Source organism: Lynx rufus, unplaced genomic scaffold (assembly GCF_022079265.1).
Source record: "Lynx rufus isolate CCGP_SWC_20201006 ecotype Redwood Valley unplaced genomic scaffold, mLynRuf1.p SCAF_5, whole genome shotgun sequence".
NCBI lineage: Eukaryota > Metazoa > Chordata > Mammalia > Carnivora > Felidae > Lynx > Lynx rufus.
Genome location: NW_025814867.1, coordinates 21063612 through 21082643, shown reverse-complemented (window position 1 = coordinate 21082643; position 19032 = coordinate 21063612).

Genomic DNA, 19032 nt, shown 5'->3' with positions numbered 1-19032 from the left:
AACATAATGGAGTTAATCCTCTACATTCTTTAAAAACAAAATGGATGTGATGGCATCATTGCAATCATCTTGTTCCATTATTTCCAGTAAGTTTAAGTCTTGTTACTTGCTCTTTCTTCTTCTTCCTTTTTTTCCCTTTGACTTTGAATAGACCCTCCAGAAAAATATTAAATAGTAATGTCACTAACAAACTTTATTGTATTATTTAAAAGCTGGATGGAATTCTACTACAGCTGTGTTTTCCAAAGTGTTATCCTTTGAACATTAATCTCTCCAGATGCTCTGGGAGCAAAGAATTCCATGTTAAAAATTAAAAAAAAAAAAAAAAGTCTGAAACTTGCCTTTGAAGGCTTATCATATATTTTTGCATGTTAAAGATCTGAGAAATCTTATAGTAAAAAGAACTGTTTAATTGTGGGGTTCTTTTTTTCATTCTCTAACAGATCACAGAATTTTTCATAGAATTTTAATTAAAAACCATTAGAATTAATGTTTCATTGAACAAAATCAGCCATCAATTAAAGCAAAACTCTTTGTCCTATTTACCCAACTGAACAAGTACCGAGGGTGGGAAGAGTGTTCTGTCCTGGGTGCAGGCTGTAATAAGGGGATATATTCTCTGAAAAGAATGTGAAAGCAATATTAAAGCCAACTAAAGATCAGTGTCATTACCACTCTTCTCTTGCTTGTAGTTCTCCCCCTGCACCAAAATCTTTGGTTAGTCTGAATACTAAATTTAGAAAACTGTTTTCAGTCTCTATTGAGTCCTAGTAATTTATATTTAAGCTTCAAATTACACATTTTTATTCTTTTTTGGTAAGTGTTATATTCTACATGGAAATTAGTTTGACATTCTCCCATTTATATCATGGCTGTCAACATATGCAGATTAAGCTACATGTGTTCATTTTGAATTTTTTTAATGTTTATTTTTGAGAGAGAGAGAGAAAGAGAGACAGAGAGAGAGAGAGAGTGACAGAACATGAGCAGGGGAGGGGCAGAGAGAAAGGGAGACACAGAATCCAAAGCAGGCTCCAGGCTCTGAACCATCAGCACAGAGCCCGATGTGGGGCTCAGACCCATGAACCGTGAGATCTTGACCTGAGCCGAAGTCATAGGCTTAACCGACTGAACCATCCAGGTGTCCCAGAACACGTGTTCATTGTGAGAGCTAATTGGCAAGGATAGAGTTCTTTGCTTTCTGATTGAATTGTGTGTCCTTGTGGGGATATGTAGTCTTGCATTTATTTAAACAGTACATTGGAAATAAACAATAATAGCCCAGTGGTAGTAAAGATAAAGAAATACAACTTCAGTTATTTCAATTTTATAATTCATTGTGACCACTTGGAGTTTTATTTGTATTTAAATTTTCAATCAGTGAAAAAAGGTGGGCTGCAATATTTTCATTTACTAGGTGCAGATCTTGGTTCCTACACAAAACATTTTGCTAAGTTAGAGTAATATGTTTAACAGTTTTTAATTCTTATTGGGGCAGTAGAGTTGACCTTTTGAACCCCTGAATCAGTCAGTCATTGGCTGCAGGCTGGGACTAAGGCATCTTCCATTAGCAGACAATTCTCCAGGGAAGGCAGCTGTGAGCAATTATTACCCAACCCTCATAGCAGTTGGGATGGTTCATGGGCCTGGCTAAGGGCTCTGAGTCGAGAACCAATAGAATGTACTGCAGGTTCAAAACTTTTCTTCCCATTTAATCTGTTGAAGATTTTTCAATTTGTCAAGAAAATAATTGAGGTAGGCTAAAAAAAAAAAATGCACCCCACCACCACCACCTCCCCCAAAACGATATCCATGTCCTAATCCCTAGAATCTGGAAATGTACCGTTTATGGCAAACAAACCAGAAAGGGATCTTTGCAGCTATGATTAAGACTCTTGAGGAGAAGAGCTTAGTTATCCAGGTGGGCCCTTAAGGCAATCACGTGTAACCTTATAAGAGGGAGGCAGAAGCCGACCAGAGACATTGACCGGAAGGTGTGTTCCCTGAGGCAGATTGAAATGTCGAAGCCACCAGAAGCTAGAAGGGGCAAGGAATGGGTTCTCTCTTAGAATCTCCAGACAGAGCATGGCCTTGCCAACACCCTAATTCTGACCTCAGAATTTATGAATGAATGAATTTCTGTTGTTGTAAGCCTCCCAACTTGCTGTATCTTGGTGCAATGGCCATAGGAAACAAATGCAGCACTGCGAGCAGATTGACAGGTAAGCAGTTCTAGGCTGATTTTTTTAGCTAAGTAAACCTACATTTGTGCCAGATCTGGGATTACCAAACCTTTTTCTTATGTTCATGGCTTTTTTTTCCCCTTAGCAATTTTTTGTATGCATATTGTGGTACTACACAGGTGAATCTTACTATGTTACTTTTTCATTAATTGTTTTTATGTGTATTTATTCTCTTATTGATTTAGCCTATAAACTCCCGTTGGGCAGAGCTTATTTTGATAAAGGTGGAAAGAAAGTAAAATTTGAAGTCAACTAGTCCTGGTTCTGAACTCCAGAACTTAGGCAAGTTACTTGAAGTACTGAAGCCTTAGATTCCTTATGATATTCTTTAGGTACCTATGGTGTAAGGGAGAACTACATAGATTAAATGAAATAACAAATACAGAGTATCTGGTTCAGAGTAGGAATCAGATAGAGTTAAGTTCCCTCTTTTTTTTTAAATTTTTTTTAACGTTTATTTATTTTTGAGACAGAGAGAGACAGAGCATGAACGGGGGAGGGTCAGAGAGAGGGAGACACAGAATCTGAAACAGGCTCCAGGCTCTGAGCTGTCAGCACAGAGCCGGACGCGGGGCTTGAACTCACCAACCGCGAGATCATGACCTGAGCCGAAGTCAGCCACCCAACCGACTGAGCCACCCAGGCGCCCCATAGAAAGGTGGTTTTAAAAGGCATTGAACTGACTGGGGGAGATAGAGTAATATCTCGTAGACATTTTGGTAGACCCAGTGAGTTCAGGACATGCTGGATAATTAGAAAAGCCAAAGGATCTCAAAAGATAATACCAATACATTTTTTTCCTCTGTAAACTAATAGCAAATGGCTTAGGATGTATCCTGTGCTACTAGATTAAACTGACTTTGGGGGTTCATTAATCTAACTTGGTATTAGACACACTATGAGTATGTATCCTCACCTTACCAGTGAGGCTCTTGTGTTGTGCTGTGTGCTTTTGTGAAATAATAGGTAAAGATAGATCTATCTGCCCCCAGTTCCTGGCACAGAGCTCCTTAAACCCTTGCGGTTTCCTAAGTGATACAGTACTAAGAGCATCTTCTGTTTTAATATTTGGTCTTTGACCCTGGTTTCTGACAGAGTTCCCGAATCCCTTGGAATTCGCTGGGTTATAGTAATGTCTTTTGCTCTAATGAGATGACTCTAGGTGAGCTCCCGGATGGAGGCCAGTCATCAGAAAGACCAAGCCATGACTGGGAGCTTGGAAACTGTAGTCCCAGGCCTCATTTTCCAGAAAGGGGAGAAGTGCTGTAAGATGAGAGAATGATCAACCATGCATACATGATGAAGGGTCCGCAGAAATCCTAAAAGTATGGGCTTCAGGCAACTTCTGGGTTGGTGTATACCTCTACATACACTGAAAGTGTGGTATACCCCAACTCCCTGGGGACAAAAGATCCTATACTAGGCACTTCTTCTGGACCTTATGTGTCTCTTCATAAGGCTTTTACCTGTACCTTTTATCATATCCTCTATTGTGTAATAAACTGGTAAATATGTCTCCCTGAGTTCTGTGAGCTCAGGATCAAACCCAAGCAGGAGATAGTAGGAACCCCAATTTATCACTGGCCAACCAAAGTACAAGTGATAGCCTGGAACTTGTGATTGGTATCTGATGCGGGTCGTCAATCTTGTGGAACTGAGCCCTTGAGGGGTCTGATGCTAACTCCAGGTAGTGTCAGAATTAAGTTACATAGTAGGATACTCAGCTGTTGCCAGAAAATTACTTGGGGAGTGGAAAACCTGCACCTCTACTGTCAGAAGTACTGTATGTGAGTAGTAGAAGGAAAAAACACAGAGTGCATGGGTGTCTTTTTGTCTGTTTTCTTTTTGATGGCCTACAAGTTCTGACCAGCAAATTTGTATCTGTGTATGTACAATATTTATAGTATATTCATATATGCACACATGTTGTGGCTTCTATACCAGAGACCTATACCAGAAAATGTCAAGTATTTATTGAGAGGTTGATAAGGGAATGTGGTAATTTTGATCTGTTTACAGATTTAGAAATTCTCTTCTATATTATCATGTTCCTTCCAACAATGCAGAAAAGCAAGTTTATACCTGACTTGTTCCAAATCTCAGAAATGTTAGTCCTTCTCCTAATTTTGCAAAACTAGTAAATGTAAGTATTGTGACTCAGATCCAGAGAAGCCCAGTACTCTTGTCAATTTCTCATTATTCTCCAAAGAAACCCCAGGAACTTAAGTGACAGAGGAATCAGGAAGCCATGTGCCCTTCAGGAACTTCTTTAGAGCACACTTAAATGTAACGCAGATAAGAGTGGAGGGGACAGCACTTACCAGACTTGGTACAGCATTGGGGCAAACCCTCTTGGGGCTTCTCATGTTCCTAAAACTCACTTTCTATGCTCAGAAGATTCCTGAAAGACTCAACAGATACAGCACAGAGGAAATCCTATGAGGAGTATTTGCTGCTGAGCAGAGCTTTTACCTGCAAGGACAGTCAAGGCCGCAGAAGTTCAAAAGTCTTCCTGTCCTCATCCAAAATCCCTGTATAACTCTCTGATTATAAAATCGCTGCTTTTTATCTTTCTTAACTATTCCATTGTTCCCTGGTATCCAATTCCTCTTCAACTCCACTGTGGGGTTCTACAGTTTTGAAAGAGAAGGAAGCTCCCTTCTACCATTCTCTTTCTTTACAGATGAATCCTTCTACCTTGATCCATCCACTCTTTTCTGATTTCTATTGAATTTCACTCATTTCTCATTGTTTGGCATTTAGGTAAAATTTTATATTGGCAAATTTGCTTTTCCACTTGTATTTAGGTCCAAAGTGGCTACTTTGATGCAGGCTAGAACTTGATCTTGAAAAGGTTGAGAAGTTCAGGAAAAAGTAGGGAACAAATACATTCCCAATTTTCACAAATTGGCCCAGAATTAGTTCTACTTGCCAACTTGCCATTTGATTCTTTGCTTGTGATTGAACTGGCACTTGTAGTAAAAATGATTCCAAAAGGAAATTGTTTGATACTATGGATAAAAGGATTGGTAGGACCTTGGAATAGTCATGGTACAGATAGGAAACTGTCATTGCTGGGTGAACATTACATCTACTCTTACAGGTGGTAAAAGTTCTGCAGATGGTCCATGTGTCAAGCTTTGGGTACAGAGACCATCATGATATGATGGGCGTAATTAGCTTAGACAAAAGAATTCCTTTCTCGACAAATTGAGAAGGGAATAGCAATAGCCACATTTGCCTCAATTTTTATCACTTCTAGAACACTTTTTATCACATTAAATTTTCCACATGATCCTGTGGATTGAGTATTAATTTTTTTAATTCTCAGAGTTTTTATTCTTAGAGTTTTATTAAAACTCTAAAATGGCACATCCATTTTAGATCCTAGATTAATAAGAGTGTTAGTCAGAAACTGCATTTAGAAAATGGTATGTGGGGGGGGGGCACTCATGGGTGGCTCAGTCAGTTAAGCATCTGAATTTTGATTTCAGCTTAGGTCATGATCTCACAGTTCATGAGTAGGGCTCTGTGTTGACAGTGCAGAGCTGCTTGGATTCTCTCACTCTTTCTGCCCCCCCACCTCAAAAATAGACATTTAAAAAAAAAAGAAAGCACAGCAAGCTATTATTAAAAAAGAAAGAAAGAAATTGGTGTATATATATAGTGCTAAAATATGGGTCCTCTAGCTTTAAATTTTTTTAATGTTTATTTATTTTTGAGACGGAGAGAGACAGATCATGATCAGGGGAGGGGCAGAGAGAGAGGGACACAGAATCTGAAGCAGTCTCCAGGCTTGGAGCTGTCAGCACAGAGCCCCGTGCAGGGCTCCAATTCACAAAGAACCGTGAGATCATGACCTGAGCTGAAGTCTGGCACTTAACCAAATGAACCACCTAGGCACCCAATGGATTCTCTGGCTTTAAATCTTATTCTTTCCAATTGTAGAAAATTATATATTTAATTTAGGAACAAATCCTCCTTACTGAATGGAGAAGAAATAAGAGCTTAAATATTACAGCAAATAGGGAATGTAAAAGAAATATACCTATTATAATGAATAAAATCCTACAACTCCTGTTCTGTTTGGAATCCATTCCCATTTTGCCACAGTATCTACTCTCTGGATTTGAGAATCAACTCTGAAATACTGGACATAACTTGAAAAAAAATAAGAATGAAACCCATAGTAGTCTAACTACCAATGAATTGGAAAATAGGCAGAAAACAGTTCTATGAATTGAAGGAGAGGGAAAGGAACTTTGCCAAAGGCCATGAGGCTTAGGCCATAACCCTTCACCACTTGAAGTCTCACATTGTCGTTGACCTCCAAAAGGGGTAAATTCTTCTTCTAATGAGAAGTTGGGTGCCATTTTCTACATTTTCATTCATCACTACCTTGCTGAATTATTGATTTGAGCTATTTGATATCATAAAAAAAACTATAACTTAATTTATGAATACCTAATATTAAGAAGGCTCATGTTTATGTATATTCATTCAATTTTTAAAGAACAAATGCATTGCTGCAATGGGTCAGTCATTAGATTGGCTGTTTGGAATACTGAAGTGAAAGAAACATAGCTTTGGGATACTGAGGTGAAAGAAACATGTTTTCAGGGAGCATGTTTTCATGGAACATGAAAAGCATATATGGGATATGTAACAATTGGGCACATGCAAAGTCTTTTGGTAGCACCAAGAGGGAATTGTCTCTAACTGTAATTGTTGAAGGAGACTTCACATAACAAAATTGGTCTTCAAGTTGAAATTGAAGCGTGTCAGTTGGAAAAAAAGGGGGGGGGATGGTATAAAGCATCCCTGACTTGAGGGAAAAAAAAGGGTGTGATTGAGAATGAGACATTTGGGGAACTGTAAATTAGCTGATATTGACAAGGTGGTGCCAAATGTGGCCTCCCCAAAATAGAAGCCAAACAGCCAGCCAATGAGACAAAATTCTCACCGCAGTAAGAGAGCTCCCTCTGCAGTAATATTGACTGAGGGTGAAGGGCAAAGTTGCAATATTTATTGAGATTTTAAAATCAAGTGTACGGCTGGTTTTTAAAAGTGAGGGTTGAAAAATTATTTAAGTTAGGATTGCTACAGACCAGCAAGGCAAGGATTTTGAAACGGGGGTTCAGAGTCTTAGGGTATAAACTATCATTTGACACTTTCAAGTGGAGTGTTGATGTATCTGTGAGGTAGTTCCTAGAATGAATGATATTTGCAACTTTCATTTTGCCTGGCAAAAGTGGCGTGAAATTATAAGGTTATATTAATGATAAGTGGAATGAGAAAGTCATGTTAATGTAGAATGTAAGATGTTTTGGTGTAGATGGTTCTGATTCTCAGCTTGGATAGAACAGAAGATAGTTGATAAAAGTACATTCTAGCAGATGTTAAAAGTTCTTGTATGTCTTGAGTACTGAAGAGATAGCAAATTTTTCTTGAGAGAGTGGCTTGATCATATACATGTGAATTGGTAACAATACAATAGAGAATGGATTAAATATGTCAAAGAGGAGGAGTGGAGATAGAAGATTGAGATGTTCTGTAGATCCTGGATACAGGTTAAATGAGTTAGAAGGTAAGAGGTTATAAGGGCTTGAATAAACACAAAGGAAATAATGAGCCAAGAAATTTTTTTTTTTAATTTTTTTTTCGACGTTTATTTATTTTTGGGACAGAGAGACAGAGCATGAACGGGGGAGGGGCAGAGAGAGAGGGAGACACAGAATCGGAAACAGGCTCCAGGCTCTGAGCCATCAGCCCAGAGCCTGACGCGGGGCTCGAACTCACGGACCGCGAGATCGTGACCTGGCTGAAGTCAGACGCCCAACCGACTGCGCCACCCAGGCGCCCCGAGCCAAGAAATTTTTATAAGAGGAAATAAAATGATCAGGTTTTAAATGAAATGTAAGACATAAAAGGAGAGGAATCAAAGGTATAGATTTATTGAATTTTAAATACTGCATATTTATCTACATTTAATCTACACTAGAATCCTGGAAGATAGGTACCATTTTATTTTCTCCTCACATGTGAGGGAACTGAGTCACTAAGAGTCAAAATTACCTAACTCATGCAAAGGTAAAGTCAAATGCAGGCTGTCTGGCCTTTGCTACATTATACTATGTCCCAGTTTGCTAATTTGGGTTATTGGGTAATTGAGGGTAGATTAACAAAGTTGGAGACTATTAGAAGGTAATGGTTGGCAGGAAGGATTCATTTGTGATAATTTGAGCTTGGGACACCCCATGTTCTCTGTGTCCAGAACTGATCCAAGGATGGTGTTGATGGTGTTAGTTAGAAATGAGTCTAAAGATCAAAAGAGGTGTGCACCAAACAAACCCCCCACAAATGTTGATTGTGTATCTGTTCAAGGTACAGTTGGAGCTAAAGAAATAAAAATAATGGTGATGATATAGTTCCTGCTTATGTTGGTTGTCTGCAGGGATATTGTATGGAAAACATGCATTACTCCTATGTTTCTCCTTTATGCTTACACAACTTCACGTTCACAACACTAGAACAGATGTATAGGGATTTTTTCCATACCAAGCAATTCTGCTACACCAACTGGGTGTCCTGCAATTTAACTCATTTCTGACACTATTTACCTGGAGATAGCCTCAGATCCCACAGGTTAACGGCTCAGTTCCGGCAGGACTGCTCTCCCCCTACTTAAGATGCCAATTATAAATCAAGTTGTCACCTGTTCTTTTGACCAATTAGCTATAAACTGCAGTATGCCACAAATCCCTCCTTAGGTTTTATTAATTTGCTACAGCACCTCACAAAACCAGGAAAATGGCTTACTTTTTACCAGTTGATTGTAAAAGGATATGATAACATCATTAGATGAATAGAAAAGATGCATAGGGTGAAGTATGTGGGAATGGGCACAGAAAGGGCTTTCATGCCCTTTCCAGGAACATCCCTCTCCTGCACCTTCATGTATTCAGCAACACAGAAGTCCCCTAAACCCTGTAACTTTTGGAATTTGTAGGAAGGCTTCATCACGTAGGCACGATTGATCGTTATCTCCATTTCCAGTCCTTTTCCTCTCTGAAGAATGGGATTGGGGTGAACGTTCCAAGCTTCTAATCATGGATTGGACTTTCTGGGGCAGGCTCTCTATCCAGGAGCTCTCTGAGTCCCCTCATGAGAACAAAAGACACTACTATTACCTAGAAAGGTGAAGGGATTTAGGAATTCTGTATAAGAAACCAGGGTCAAAGATGAAATATTAGAAGAAAAGATGTTAGGAAAGTACAAGGGTTTTAGGAGCTCGATGCCAGGAACCAGAGACAGACTGTGTGTGTGTGTGTGTGTGTGTGTGTGTGTGTGTGTGTGCGCGCGCGCGCTATACATTATACATTATATATGTAATTTTTATTTCACAGAGGTATAGAAAATATTAATAGAGAAACTTAGTCATAGAAAAATCTAACCGTATCATGTACCTAATAAAGAGTGATCATGGTACTTTGTGCCATGATGTTTATTCCTGGAAGCATGTGGTTCTTGACCAGATCTTTCCTCAGCCAGTTTCGTTGTAATTTGAGTTCCTTTTAATACACTCTCCTTAAATTTTATATAGAAAGGAAACATGGAACTTAGCTGTACATGACTAAGGCAGGACTTGAATTTCCTAAGTGATAGCCTAGTTTAAGTCTAGATATATTTTTAGACTAACTTAAGACTAAAAAGATTTATAGCCTGGGACCAAAGCAAACTACCATTCATCTTCACCTTGGACAACAATGTGAACAAGTTGCTACATTTCCTTGAGTCTCAATTATTTCTTACACAAAATGAGCTTTGTAATAACTTCACAAAGTTTTTGTGATTAATTCTTAAGTAGCAGGTATTTTACATAAAAATTCTTAATTTTTTAATGAAAATAAGCAAACTTTATGTCATCACACCAATGAAATTCTGTGTTCTGAATCAGTACATTTTAAAGCTCACGAACTTATCTCTGAATTATGTTTTTAGGCAAGTCACATTTCCTTACCGTTTTTCAATCTGATGGATCTGCCTTCATAAATCATATATAAAGTTGATAAAAGCAAAGAGCACAGCCTTAGGAAAATCCAACAGGTGGTGGGCAGCTATTTATAATTTGACAATTTATGAGAACAAATGTCTCCATTACATAAATAATTCCCTTGCATTTCATTTGCTTACACACCATTATTTCTACAAGTTTGTCACAAAAGAATGGAGATCGATTTATCTTCTTAGCTGGCACAACGGGTAACTGTGAACACAATACGTTCCTTCAGTTCTTTTTGCTAGGAAGGTAATACTAATCTTTTATAAAGATATACCTGAATTTTAGCCAAAGGCTAATGGGACATAAAAAAGAGACATAAAAAGCCCAATGAGTAACGTGGCCTTGAGCTTTTTCTGTGTACTCCAGTGATCATTTGGCTAGTGCCACCTGAGTCACTGTCTTTGAATAGAAATGTAAACTGACCTTAGATGTTGTTTTGCCCTTTAGCTTCTCTCATCAGCATAAAAGTAGGAGCAATAGATTTGCTCCAGGGCTTGTTAGCCTGGATGCAGGTAGAAAGAGTCCTCCCTGTTCTGAAAGTCAGGCAACCTGTTGTCTAATAGTGACCTCCTATTAAACATTCTTGAGCCAGTCATAGAGCATTCTGAAAACCATTTACAAAATAAGGGTGAATCAGGTCACTTTAAATTTTTTTTAATTAAAAACATTTTTTTAATGTTGACTCATTTGTGAGAGACTCTGTGAGTGGGCAGAGAGAGAGAGAAAAAGAATCCAAAGCAGGCTCCAGGCTCACAGCTGTCAGCACAGAGCCTACACGGGGCTTGAACCCACGATCTGTGAGATCATGACCTGAGCTGAAGTCAGACGCTCAATGGACTGAGCTACCCAGGTGCCCCTTTAAATGATTTTTAAATTGACATATCTGGGAGTGCCTGGGTGGCTCAGTCCATTGAGTGTCCGACTCTGGAATTTTGGCTCATGATCTCATGGTTCTTGGGTTCAAGCCCCATGTCAGGCTCCACACTGACAGCATGGAAGCCTGCTTGAGATTCATTCTCTCTCTCTCTTTCTCCCTCTCTCTCTCTTTATCTCTCTCTGCCCCTCTTCTGCTCATGTGCATGCACACATTCATGCTCTCTCTCAAAATAATAAGCTTTAATAATTTTTTTAACATTTACAATTTATTTATAAATGAGAAAATCAAAATTATTTATAAAATAAGGAGACTAGACTGTGTGCTTGAATAAGTTTTATCAACTTGGCTAAGACTGGAAGCTGTATTTTCCAGAATGCTCTTCCTGGGGTGTTTCCAGAATAGAGCAGACCAAGAAAGGAACTAGTACAACATCAGAAGGCAGAAATTATGCCAAAGCCACTACTCTGAGAAGAAACTCAGCCGCTGCATATCAGGACAATAAAGCAGAAGTAAACTCAAGTTTGTTTTTACTCTCCTCCCAGTCTGAGTTCATCTGTGTTTCTAATTGCTGGTCCCATCAACCAACAGTGAAACCAAGCCCACCACCAGGCACTTGTCTACAAGCCTAGGGAGACACCAGTTATATGCAGGCACTAACTTCCTCAAAAGGGACAGATACTACAGGCCTTCCCACAAGTACTCCCTTTATGATCCTATTTAGATGTCCAGAAGTACTTTGCTTGTAGCATTTTCCTGCAACCTCTAACATGTTCATATGCTTTGGTGTTTCAGGCGAACATGATTAATGATTATTTTTTGAATCTTCCCGTTTCTCCTTTCTACATCTTCCCTTCTTTGTTTCCTCTTGCATTTGTGTAAGATCTAATTCTGGTCACGTATACCCTGTTCCCATAATACTTTTAAGGGGTCCCATTCTCCTGACCAAACTCAGACTGAAACAGACCAGTGTTCATCCAGTTAAAACATAAAATGTTTCCATAATTCTTTCAAAGACTCAAACATTAACCTAAGCATAATAATGAAGGTTTTTATTTAATCTTCCCAAGTCTATGAAGTAGGTATCACTAGTAGGATCATTTGGCAGGTTAAAGACACATTTCATAAATATTATCTAATTTGAGTCATGCAACTTTTTGTGATTATAATGCAAACCCAAAATATCTCACTCCAGAATCTAAGTTCTCAGGGTTTCACAGACCTCTGTGGACCCATAGATGTGATTCAGAGTGTCTTGTGAACACTTGGAATGTGTTTGCATTAAGCATTCTTCTAGATAAAAAGGGTCCGTAGTTTTCAGCACATTTATAAAAAAATTGTATAAACTCAGGCATTAAAATGAATGCTTGGAACTATTGAATATGGTCTGCACTGGCCGCATGTGGCTACTTAAATTTAAATTAGTTGAAATTTAATTGAAAATTAAAGACCAAAAATTCAGTTTTTTAGTTAAAGTAGCCCTATTTCAAGTGCTCAGTAGCTGTATGTGGCTAGTACACATAGAACTTTCTGCAATGATCAAAAGATACTCTGATACACAGTGTTAAAGGCTTTTCATCATTTTAAGAAAATGGAAAATGTCCATTGCTCTCTATTAAGAGAACCAACCCCTTTCTTTCCATTCCCCTACTCACCCCTCAACTCTCCCCCAAACTAGACATCCCCATTCAAATAGAACGTCAAATTCATTGAACAACTTAAGAGAAGTTCTATATTTTCCTGTATAAAGGTCAGTGCATTCTGTATGGTGTGATTGCGTAGAGTTGAAAAACAGATCCAATTCACCTACAGAGCCACATAAATATTTTAAGACTGTGTTTTATAAACTGTAAACTTTATTATAGGCTTTGGTTTCCGAGCAGGTGAAGTCTATAGATCATTGAGTCCTACCACTCATGGCTATTGTTTTAGTAGCCTGCTTCTTCACTTGTGCCATAAGCTACCCCAGCAGACTGGATTAACAGCTCTCCAGGGCCTCCTTCTACCTTCCAGAGGAAATACTGATTGAACCAGAAGCAAATTCCTCCTCCTCTGACTTATGTACATAAAAAAAAAAAACGTAGGATTTACCAACAGCACAATAGACTACCAACAGGAAACCAATCACCCTCTTCAGGGAAAGCACTAAAGAGTTTATCACCCTTTCAGGCCAGAAAGAATTTGAATGGTGAACACAGACCCTTACAGCTGCAACAGACTTTTTTCCATGTTAAGGAGCAGCATAACTGCATCCCCAATTAGGACCTAATTAGAAAAATAAGTAGCAGTTCTAGAATTTTTGGCAGCTATCCCTCATAACCTGAAAGTAATCAAAACACTTCAAAATCACTTGCATAAAGCCTTCGAGTGGGTATCAACATCAGTTCTACCAAAAGGGGAAATACAGTTCTGTTAGTTGCCTTAAAGTGCTCTCACCTTTCTTCCATGCAGCCTTTTTAGGAGTAGATTATCTGCTTCTCTAAGACAACCATTCAAAAAACAGTGTAGGTACAATTTTCTAACAAAACTTTGAGTAAACTCTTCTTAAGCAGCAATGTATGTAGAAGCAGGGCCTGGAAAGTACTTGAAAGTCTGTAAGATCTAAGAGAATGTTTAAGATTTTCATTAAAATATACATTGATTTTTTTTTACATTTATTTATTTATTTTTAGAGAGAGAGGGAGGGAGAGTCTCAAGCAGGCTCCACACTGTCAGCACAGAGCCTGATGAGGGGCTCAAACTCAGGAAACTGTGAGATCGTGACCTGATCCAAAACCAAGAGTCGGACGTTTAACCAACAGACTGAGCCACCCAGGCACCCCAAAATATACTTTGGTTTTAATACTGAGAGTATCCTATTCTTTAGAAATATCTTCCCAGTTAGAAAGGTATACTTTCTTTGCAGGTCATGATTTGCAATTGAAAGATACTTTAAATAGAATTGGACATTCTCTGTTCAAGTCAGCGTTTCTTAAGCTGGGGGTAGTAGAAAGTTTAGGACATATTTTTAAAGGTCCTTGAGAACTTTCTCTTTAAAAGGGTTTCTTCTACTTTGGGGTTGTTGGCTACCTACCTCAGTTTCTTTCCTTGCAAATAATAATAAACTTTTCCCATTAATTGGGGAACTTAGGAAGTCTCCTAAAATCATAAAATAAGGTAAATTAGGATTTAGCTACCTGTAGTGAGAGGGAAATGAGACGCTATGTGGAAGTCGTCTATAATTGTGCCTGTTACAGTAGAGTTTGAATAAATGATGGCTTCCTTTTCATCCTTCCCTGATTTGGAAGCATGTAACTATAGCTGACACATTCCCAGGAGAAGATTCCCTCTCCCATTCTGTGAAAGTGGGGATGCCACTTACCCAGTGTCCGTGCCCATATGTAGAACTAGATTTCTAGTTTAATGCTCTTGTGGTCAGAGCTGAAATCAAGACTTGGATGCTCAACTGACTGAGCCACCCAGGCACCCCTGGAAATAGTTTTCTTAGTATTTCTTTCTGCTACTTTGTAGAAAATGTGTATAGTGTATAAAAATTGCATCAGAATTCTGTTTAATTTTGTATTCTGCAATTTTACTGCACTCATTCTAATAGTTTTTTGGTGGACACGTGAGGGTTTTCTATATATAGTTTCATGTCATTTCAGATAGTGACAGTTTTACTTCGTCCTCACCAATGTGAATGCCTTTCATTCTCTCTCTGTCTCTCTCTCTCTCTCTCCTCTTTTTTATTTTTATTTTATTTTTTTCTGTGGCTAGGACTTCAATACTCTGTTGATTAAACGTGTTGAAAGTGGACATCCTTGTCTTTCTCCTGATCTTAGAGGAAAAGCTCTCTGTTTCTCATCAATGAGTATGATGTTAGCTGTAGGTTCTTCATATATGGCCTCTATTATGCTGAGGTATTTTCCCTTTAAGTCGACTTTGTTGAGAGTTTTTATCATAAATTGATGTTGAATATTGTCAAATTTTCTCCCTGCATCTACTGAGATGATTATATAATTTTATCCCTTGTTTTATTAAACTGGGGTATCACATGATTGATTTGCAGATTTTGAATAATCCTCGCATCCCCCAAAACAGATCCCACTTGATCCTTTTAATGTGTTCTTGAATGTGGTTTGCTAATTTTTTGTTGAGGATTTTTACATCTATGTTCATCAAGAATATTAGCCTGTAGTTTTCTTTTTTGTATTTTCTTTGTCTGGTTTTGGAACCAAGGTAATGCTGGCTTTATAGAATGTATTTGGAAGCTTTCTTTCCTCCTCTATTTTTTGGAATAGTTTGAAGGAAATTGGTATAACTTTTCTTTAAATGTGTGGTAGAATTTACCTGTGAATCCATCTGGTCCTGGACTTTTGTTTGCTGGGAGTTTTTTTGTTTTGTTTTGTTTTGTTTTTTTTTATTAGTTTCCATTTCATTTCTAGTCATTGGTCTGTTCAGATTTTCTATTTCTTCCTGATTCAGTTTTGGAAGATTACATGTTTCTAGGAATTTACCTATTTCTTTAAATTGTCCAGTTTGTTGGCATGCACTTTTTTATAGTTGTTCTTAAAGTCCTCTGTATTTCTGTGGTGCTTGTTACTTCTCCTCTTTCATTTCTGATGTTATTTGCTTGGGTTCTCTTATTTTTTCTTGAAGAGTCTGGCTAAAGGTCTAACAACTGTGTGTATCTTTTTAAAAAAACAGATTTTGGTCATTGATCTCTGTGGCTTTAGTCTCTATTTTATTTCTCCTTTGATATTTAACAAATTCTTTTTTCTACTAACTGTGGGCCTTGTTTTTATTTTTCTAGTTTATTTTGGTGTAAAGTCAGATTATTTGATCCCCCCCCCCCCCCGGTGGGCCTGTATTGCTACAAATTTCCCTCTGAGACCTGTTTTCACTACATTCCAAAGATTTTGGACCATTGTGTTTTATTTTCACTTGTCTGCATGTATTTAATTTCTTCTTAAGTTTCTTTATTGATACATTTGCTGTTCTGTGGTCATTTGGCCTCCACATATTTATGTTTCTTCTGTATTTTTTTCTTCTGATTGATTTCTAGTTTTATACCCTTGTGGTTGGAAAAGATGCTTGATATGATATCAGTCTTCTTAAATGTATCGAGACTTGTTTGTGGCCTCACATGTTGTATATACTGCAGAATGTTTCACAAGTGTTCATGTGCACTTGAAAAGAATGTGTATTTTGTTTTGGATGAAATGTTCTGTACATATCTGTTTATTCCATCTAGTCTAATGTGTTGTTCAGATAGTTTTTCCTTATTGATTGTCTGCCTGGGCAATCTATCCATTGATATAAGTGGGATATTAAAGTTTCCTATTACTGTATTACTGTCAATATGTCCCTGTATGTCTCTTAATATTTGCTGTATGTATTACATGCTTCTTTATTGCGTGCACAGATATTTACTTGCTATATTATTTTATTGGATTGATCCCTTTATCATTATGTAGTGTGCTTCTTTGTCTCGTTCTACAATCTTTGTTTGAAAGTCTATTTTGTCTGTATTTCTACTTTAGCAATTTTTTTGCTTCCATTTGCATGAAATATCTTTTTCCATCATTTCGCTTTCAGTCTGTGTGGGTTTTTAGGTCTAAAGTGAGTCTCTTATAGGCAACATGTAAGTGGATCTTGATTTTTTTTTTTCCATTCCACTACCCTATGTCTTTTGGTGTGTTTAGTCCATTTACACTTAAAGTAACTATTAAGAGGTATGCACTTACTGCCGTTTTATTAATTTTTGTTGTTATTTTTGTCGCTCTTTCCTTCTTTTGTTCTCTTGTGATTAATGATTTTCTTTCGTGTTATGCTTGACTTTATTTTTTTTTCTGTATCTATGACAGGTTTTTGGTTTGTGGTTACCATGAGGTTTATATATAACATTCTGAATATATAACAGTGTATATTAAGTTGATGATCACTTAAGTTAAAACTCATTCTAAAAATCTTTCGTTTTTACTCCCCTCCATTTTTTAATGTATATGTTGTCATATTTAACTTTTTTAATTTTGTGAGCTCTCTTAACTAATTTTTAGACATAAGCAATTTTATTATGTTTGTCTTATAACCTTCACATTAACTTTTTAAGTGATTCCTCCTCCTCATTAACTATACACTTGATTTTACTCATGAATTTTTTCCTTTCATAATTTTTTAATTTCTAATTATGGCTTTTTTTTCCATTTAAAGAAGTCCCTTTTAACATTTCCTTAAGTACCACTTTAGGATAACTCTTGTATCTTTAGTTTCTCTGAGAAACTCTTTCTCTCTTTCAATTCTGAATGATAACCTTGCTAAGTAGAGTATTTTTGGTTGTAGGCTTTTATCCCCCCTCAGCACGCTGAATATATCATGCTACTCCCTCTGGTCTGCAAAGTTTCTGCTCAAAGATCAGCTGATAGTCTGATGGAGTTTCCTCATATATAACTACTTGCTTCTCCCTTGTTGCTTTTCAAATTATCTTCAATCTTTTACATTTTAATTATTAGGTGTCTTGGTGTAGACCTCTTTGTGTTCATCTTGTTTGGAACTTGCTGTGATTTCTGAACCTGGATACCCGTTTCCTTCTCCAGTTAGGTATTTTTTTCAGCTATTATTTATTCAAATAAGCTTTCTTCCCCTTTCTCTTTCTTCCTCTTCTTGGACCTTTATAATGTGAATACTTATTTAATGTTATTCAAGAGATCCTCATTTCATTTTTCTTTTCCTTTTGTTGTTCATCTTAGGTGCTTTTCATTACCCTGTCTTCTTGATCATTGATAGATTCTTTTGCATTCTCTATTCTCTATTGGCTCCCTCTGTTGTATTTTTCATTTCCGTTATTGTATTCTTCAACTAAGAGTGGTTCTTTTTTTTACATTTTCTATCTCTTTGCTGAAGTTCTCACTGAGTCATCTATTTTTTCTCGAGTCTGGTGTGAATCTTTATGACCATTACTTTAAACATTTTATCAGATAGATTGCTTGTCTTTATTTTATTTAGCTATTTTTGAGAAATTTGCTCTTGCCATTTTGTTTGGAGCATATTCTTCTGTCTCCTCATTTGGTTGACTTTTTGTGTTTATTTCTATGAATTGGACAGAACATCTACTTCTAAACGTGAAGGAATGGTTTTATTTACGATCATCCCCTGTGTGGACTATGTGTGCCTGGTGACTTTGCTGGAATAGCTGGAGTTGTGGCTGTCATGAGCTGGGGGTTCTGGGGCACTCTGTGTTGGGGCTGCATTAGTGGGACTGCCAAAGCTGACATGAGAATGGGCATAGACAGTCCCAGGGTTCTTCATGTAGAGGGCTCCCTGGCAGGATTGCTGAAGCTAATGTGGGTGTAAGCCAGGGGGGTTCGTGTTGTCCGCATAGAGGATAAAGGAGAGCTGAAGCTGAAGTCAGAGGATCCTGGGGCAGGGTTGTGTTCTGTTTGGGTAGCTGGAGCCAACGCAGTGCAGACCAGGGATTCTCAAGGAGCTTTGCACAGGGGTGCCATGGCAAGGTGGCTGAAGGTGATGCGGGCATGGGTCAGTGGTCCCAGGGTACACCATGAAGGGGGCACCCTGGCAAGTGATCTGGAGCTGAAGTGGTTGGGCCTAGACAGGTCTGGTGTGCTTTGCACCTTGTTACCTTGTCAAGATGACTGTAGCTATAGTAAGTGCTGACCAGGGTTGTCCTGGTATGTGCTGAACTAGCACAGCCTTTGTGGGACAGCTGGGGTTGGTGTGGGCTAGGGACCTGGGCCTCACTGAGGCAACAGCCAAGCTAAGGAGACCTTGTTTTCCTATCTGTGCTTTCAAGTGGAGTGGGGGACATAAACCATGGTGTTGTCAGCCCCTCTGAATGGAGAGTATTTTAGCAGTTC